Source organism: Myotis nattereri, assembly GCF_964212035.1.
Source record: "Myotis nattereri genome assembly, chromosome: X".
Taxonomy (NCBI): Eukaryota; Metazoa; Chordata; class Mammalia; order Chiroptera; family Vespertilionidae; genus Myotis; species Myotis nattereri.
In genome coordinates this window covers 76,215,661-76,222,079 of record NC_138078.1, presented here as the reverse complement: position 1 = coordinate 76,222,079, position 6,419 = coordinate 76,215,661, and the positions used below count along the sequence as shown (strand labels likewise).

At 40.3% G+C, this 6,419-nt stretch overlaps 1 pseudogene across 1 annotated transcript; it reads right to left on the bottom strand.

Moving 5' to 3' along the window:
• Positions 1-2,949: 2,949 nt before the first annotated feature.
• Positions 2,950-3,597, bottom strand: LOC308511717 (ferritin heavy chain-like; annotated as a pseudogene). The gene has a single exon. The product of its transcript is annotated as a ferritin heavy chain-like (transcript).
• Positions 3,598-6,419: the final 2,822 nt, after the last annotated feature.

Sequence of the window (6,419 nt, the reverse complement as noted above, 5' to 3'; positions counted from 1 at the left end):
CCCAGCAAGTCCAGGGGTCCCCAAAGGTGTGGATGGAGTCAGCGAGTAAGGAATGACACGGAGACAGCGTTCAGTTGATCAGCAGCCTAGCCAGGATCTCCAGCCAAGTTCTGGTCTGGATCTCCAGTGAAGTTCTGGTCTAACATGTTTTCTATTCTTTGCTCAGCTTCCTCACCTTCTGGCACCTCTGTTTCGTTTTGTGTTGTCCCAGAACTCCCTTAGACTCTCTTCCTGCTTTTTAATTTTATTTTCCAGTTGCTGCTCTGCCTGGATGTTTATTTCTACCCTGTCTTCTAACACTGATTCAGTCCTCAGCTTCTTCTAATCTACTGTTGAAACCTTCCATTGTGTTCTTTATTGCAGCTATGTCATTCTTTATTCTTACACATGTTTGGTGAATTTTGTATCCAGACTTTTGAGCATCCTTACAACCATTACTCTGATTTTTTTTGACAAATTGCTTGCCTTTTTTTTTCATTTAGTTCATTTTCTAGTGATACCTCATTTTCTTTCATTTGGGGTTTTTTTTTTTTTTGGTCTCCCCATTTTTGCTGTTCATTTGTAATTGTTTCTATGTTTTAGATCAAACTGCTATGCAACCATATTTTTTGAATTGGTCTTATGTAGTAGATGTTTTGTGGGACCTAGTGGTGTAGTCTCTCAGGTCTCCAGTGCTGGGTATTCTAGGGAGGCCTCCTACTAGAGATATTTGGGTTCTCCTGATGTAGTTGGGTCTTGAATGTTATTGTCCCATTCATTGATTGAATCTTCTTTCAGGGTATCTGATTATGTGGCTTGCTCCCTACCACCTTGTGCCAACTATTGTGGAGGCGCCAAATGAACAGCACAAAATACAACACAAGAAGACCCAACACAGAAGGAACAGAACACAAATGTACACAAGACACCTATAACCCCAATAAAAGTGACCACCAGAGGAATGAGAGTTAGGAAAAAGAAAAGAGAAGATGTAAAAATGTTACTAAAACAAATCTTCATGATCATGTTGTCAACACTGTTTACTTAAGAAGAAATATGTACCATAAATAGCCTCATAAAATGAGTTTGAGAATCTACTCTCCTCTTGAATTGTTTGGAATAATTTGAGAAGGATAGGTGTTAGTTCTTTGAATGTTTGGTAAAATTCACCTGTGAAGCCATCTGGTCCAGAAAATTTGTTTGTTGGGAGTTTTTGTTTGTTTGTTTTGTTTAGTTTTTACTGCTTCAATTTCATTAGTTATAATCTGTCTGTTCAGTTTTTCAGTTTCTTCTTGGTTCAGTTTATGAAGATTGTTTCTAGGAATTTATTTCTTCCATATTGTCTAATTTGTTGGCATATAGTTGTTGTAATATTTTCTTATGCTGCTTATTACATACAGATATTATATCAGGCTCATTCTACTAATGGGTAGATGATAAAGGCCCATTTGGGGTAAATAATACCTACTGTGTATGAATTAGTTAATATAGAATGACTGACACTGCTGTCTTTAGAAAGGCCTCCTTGAGAGGTTTGACCTTGGGCCTGGAATCTGGGAACTTTGATTTGGAGAGTCTTCCCACTTTCCCTAATCAATAAAAGTGTCTCATTGTGCCATGACTATATAAACAATATAGTTTATGCTAAACACATGTTTTCTTTCTGTGTATATGAAGTCTTGGTACTTGCTATGCAAGAGTGCCTATATTCCCTGCCTCCAGTACAAACTTGAAGCACTGAGTGTATAAAGACCTTTGTGGCTTCAGAGTTATCTGCATGATAGTTCTACTTGGACCTCTACTAGACATCTCAGGTTTTACATCGTTCCCACCCTTCTACCCCAGATATGCTCCTGGCCAAAAGTCTCCAAATTAATAAATAGTACAACCATTAACCCAGGTATTGAATTCTAAATACAAGAACATAGATTATTTCTTATTATTCGCCTCTGGTCCATAAGCAAATCTTGTCAGCTCATCCAATCCATCTGGAATTTGTCTGTATTTCTTCACTTTCTCAGTCACCACCACAGTTCAAGCCACCATTGTCTTTCATCTGGACCAGTTACAAGATCTCTTAACTGGTCTTCCAGCTTCAGGTCTCCCTTACCTTCTACATTCTTCAAAGAAGTGAGTCATTGACAATATTCCGAAGAATTTATCTACTTACTATTCAAATCAGAAATTTTACCCTCAGCCTTGATCTTATATTTTTCAGTCTTTCTATTGGAGTTTGGTATACCATGTTACTTTAATGGAAGAAAGAGTACAATTGAAGCAAATAACTGTTTGGATGTTTTATAAGGGCAATATGCATGTCCAGCTTGGTGACCATGGGAAGTCACTCCCATGTCTATGTGAAAGCCAGCCTAAGTCTCAGCTATCAAGATCAGTATTGCTCAGGATGAGTTTGTCAAAGAGGTATTATGCCAAGATGGCTTCTGAGGTCTCCTTCTTGCTACCCAGATAATGTTAACAAACATTTGCATATTTTAGTAAACTAAAATATTTCAGGTAAAATATAAGAACCCTCTATTTTCATCCCTGCCCAATCCCATTCTATTCACTTTTTCTCCAGAGACAAGCACCCCTAAGATTTTAAGGCCATGTTTTATACTTTTAGCATGAACATTTATCCATATTCCATTATCCATTATCCATATTCCTAGGGCCCAAGACTATCCACCTCAGCCCATCCCACCTCCTTATACCACATGGTTTTTAGGAGCAAAATTAATTTTTTTCCAGGCTTCCACAGAACACCTCCTCCTTCCAAACAGGGAACCACAGAATAACTCCTTCTTTCATCAGTGGAGATCCTGAGCTGCATGTAATTGGGGCATGGATGGGTGGAGACTCCTGGATACTTTTTAAAAACTTAAAAGGTGAGGGTTTTTGCACAAAGGAATCAAAGACTTTCATTTATTTAAGAACCAATAACTTATTTTGAAGAAATGTTAAAACTTGACATTAAAAATTAAGTGAACGTTTTGCAAGGGCAATATAGTAATATGCATGCTCAATATGGTGACCAGGGGAAGTCACCCCATGGCTATGAAGAAGACAGTCCAGGCTCAGTTCTTTGCTAGCACTGAGGGTGAGCTTGTCAAAGAGGTATTCTGCCAGGCCAGATGTCGGGCTCCCATCTAGCACAGGTGGGTGATATAGTCCCCCAACTCTTTGATGAACTTCACTTGTTCCTGTAGATAGTGACTCTCCATGAAGTTGCACAGGTGGGCATCCTTCTTCTCGGTGGCCAGCTGGTACAGATTGAGCAGGCTCTGCTTTACTCTCTTGCCAGGCACCTGGCAAACTCCATGGCCCTCAGGCTGCTTTCCCATTCATCCTGCTGTGGCTTGTGGATGTCCTCCAGGAGGAGGCAACCCCCTCACTGGTTCTGCAGTCACACCAGCCTCTTGGCCTGCTCCCTCTCCTTGATAGATCACTGCTGGAAAACTGGACATAGTGATTCAAGGCCACGTCATCATAATCAAAGTAAAAGGCCATGGACATGTACACTTAAGCAGCATAGAGCTCCAGGTTGATCTTGTGGTTTCCAGCAGCCTCACAGTCTGAGTGGTAGTTCTGGTGTACATACAAGGGTGGTGGGGATGCCATTTCTGGAGGTGCAGGGCACCAAGACCAAGGCATTGCAGAATCAGGGTTTGCAGGGTTACAGTGGCCGTGTTTCAGATTTATGCTGTGGGGTGAGTGTTCCCAGGGTAGGTGGCCAGTGCAACTGGAGACAGGCATGCTCATGTGTTAGACAGCAGGTCACTAGTGGTTGGCGGGTTGGCAGTTGGCTCTTAGGTGGGACCAGAAGAAGTGACCTTTACTCAAGAGCATTGGGGGAAGGGTGAGGGAAGATCCACTAGAAGAGGCATGGGGGTGTGAGGGGGGCCCAAGGAGTCTGGCAGCATTGACGTTTTCCAGGTTTCATCCCAGTCTGGGTGAGTAGGGTGTCTCAGTGCTGGACATTTGGTGTATATAATATTTTAAAATGTTCATGAATATAAGTGCAACTGCTGTGAGTAAATCAATTGCATTTTTTGAGCAACCTATTTGAATATTGTCCTAATGTGGTTGTTTCATTAATCATAGCCCTTTTGTGGTATCATTGGTTACATTTACTATCACAAAGTTTTATTTGAATGACTCCAACATCCATACTAATGACAATTCTGATACCTTATTCAGTTCCTAGACTTATTATTCCAGTGATCTCCGCTATTCTCCTATTCATCAACTTCACACTTCTCAATGGGCAGGGCAAGACCTCCAAAGTCTCAGTGACTCCTTAAGCCTCTCCATCTTTCACTCTTTTTGAAGTTGCTCTTCACTCGCTTTATTCTCTCACCTCTTAATCTTTCAGTGCATCCCTAGAAACGCATTCTTTCTGCCCTGTCTGCACCCCAATGTGGACCGTTTCAATGACTGCATCACTGACATCTTAGATTTGTTCCCTTATTTCACCTGGCTTGCCAATTTCTTTCCTCTTGGCTAAGTACGGACTCCACTTTTCTCTGACAAGAAACAAACATTTTAGGTGCATTCTTAGGGAAAGCACTTAATAATGTGGATGTATTTATATCCTCCAGCCTTATTTGTACTTCCATTGCCATTCAGCAAGGCTTTGTTTTTAAGTTTTCAATTGTGTTCTGAGGAATGAGCCACAGTGGTTGGGAATACCACTGATCTCAAATGGCCATTTATTCATTCATTCATTCAACAAATATTTATTGATTACCTAAAATGGTCTAGCATTTGTGCATCTATACTAATAAAAGAGTAATATGCTAATTAGATCAGACATCCTTCCGGACGTCCTTCCAGACAAAGCCACAGTGGTGGGGGCTGAGACAAAGGTTGTTAGGGGTGACCAGGCCAGCAGGGGAGAGCAGTTGAGGGTGACCAGGCTGGCAGGGGAGAGCAGTTAGTATGAGCGGACCAGCAGGGGAGAGTAGTTAGGGTGAGCAGACCAGCAGGGGAGAGCAATTAGGGGGATCGGGCCAGCAGGGGAGAGCAGTTAGGGGCAATCAGGCTGGCACGGGATCAGTTAGGGGTGATTGGTAAGGCAGGCAGAGAGGTTAGGAATGATCAGGCAGGCAGGCAGGTGAGTGGTTTGGAGCCAGCGGTCCCAGATTGCAAGAGGAATCCCTGATTGGAGAAGGTGCAGGCTGGGCTGAGGGACCCCCCCGCCCCCAACCCCTGTGCACAAATTTCCGGCACTGGGCCTCTAGTATATTCATAACAAAGAGAGATTAAGTCTGTTCCCATAGGATTTGTATTCTAGTGAAGAAGCAGATAAAAACAAACATAAAACTGCTGTCTTTCTCTCCTTATTTTCCCAAGTAAATACACACAAGATATTACACATGTATATGGAAATTAAAAAGAGTAAATATATTCTTAGAATTCAAGGATATTAGAGTGGAAGGCATAAGACCAACATCTTTTTATAGTATTTATAATTAATTTATTATGCATTAATTCAACAAGCATTTATATACTCCAAATGTGTATTGGACACTATAATTCTGGAAATACACAGAAGAATCAAATGTGGTCTCTGTACTCAAGGTACAAGATAGAGTAACAGAATATTATACATGTTCTCAGATGGTTTTATAATTATGAATAAAGGGCCTATTTTCACTTAAAGTAGTTATATACCCATTGCTTTAATTAATATACCTTTTTTGAGGTGTTTATTTCTCTGGAAGCTTATGCTATTTTTTTTAATGCACCAAACACATCGCATTTTTAAAGTAAATAACAAAGACCCATTTTACCCGCTTTACTTTTTAAACCTAAGCTTAACATTACACATTTAAACAATTGTCAAAACTTACTAAGTTACCAGTATTCATTCACAAATAGAAAACATCCTCCATTTATACTAAACCAGAAATCTATTACCATTGATGCATAAGTACCTTTCACTACTCAACACTGAAAGACTGAAACTACTCTGGGAGGCAAGTCCTGGCAATATTAGCTTCACAGCAGGCTGCCACTGCTTGACTCACGTTTAAACACACTGGAAAGCAGGTCCACGCTGGTGTTAGTGTATGAAATCACGGCCACCCTGGATCACATTTAATAAAAAGCAAAGTGCATACAGAGATTTATAACAATTATAAAGACAAAAACAAAAACAAACAAAAAACAATGATCTTATTGTTATACTGTAAATCAGCAAGCTGAACATAAGATGCCTTAATAAGCCAAATTAATTTGTAGTTTTTTATTATGCTAGTGGGCTCAGAGGAATATTGCTTCCAGAGTCTGAGAGAAACATGGAGGAAGCTTTCCTTTTTTATATTTTTCTAATGTCTTTGTCTCCTAAATATGGGGCTTCCAGTCCCTTTTGCAAGTTTTTTAAAAGAGCCCTATGTATGCTTAGTAAATATCTCACATGAAGCCTGCAGCCTTGAGTA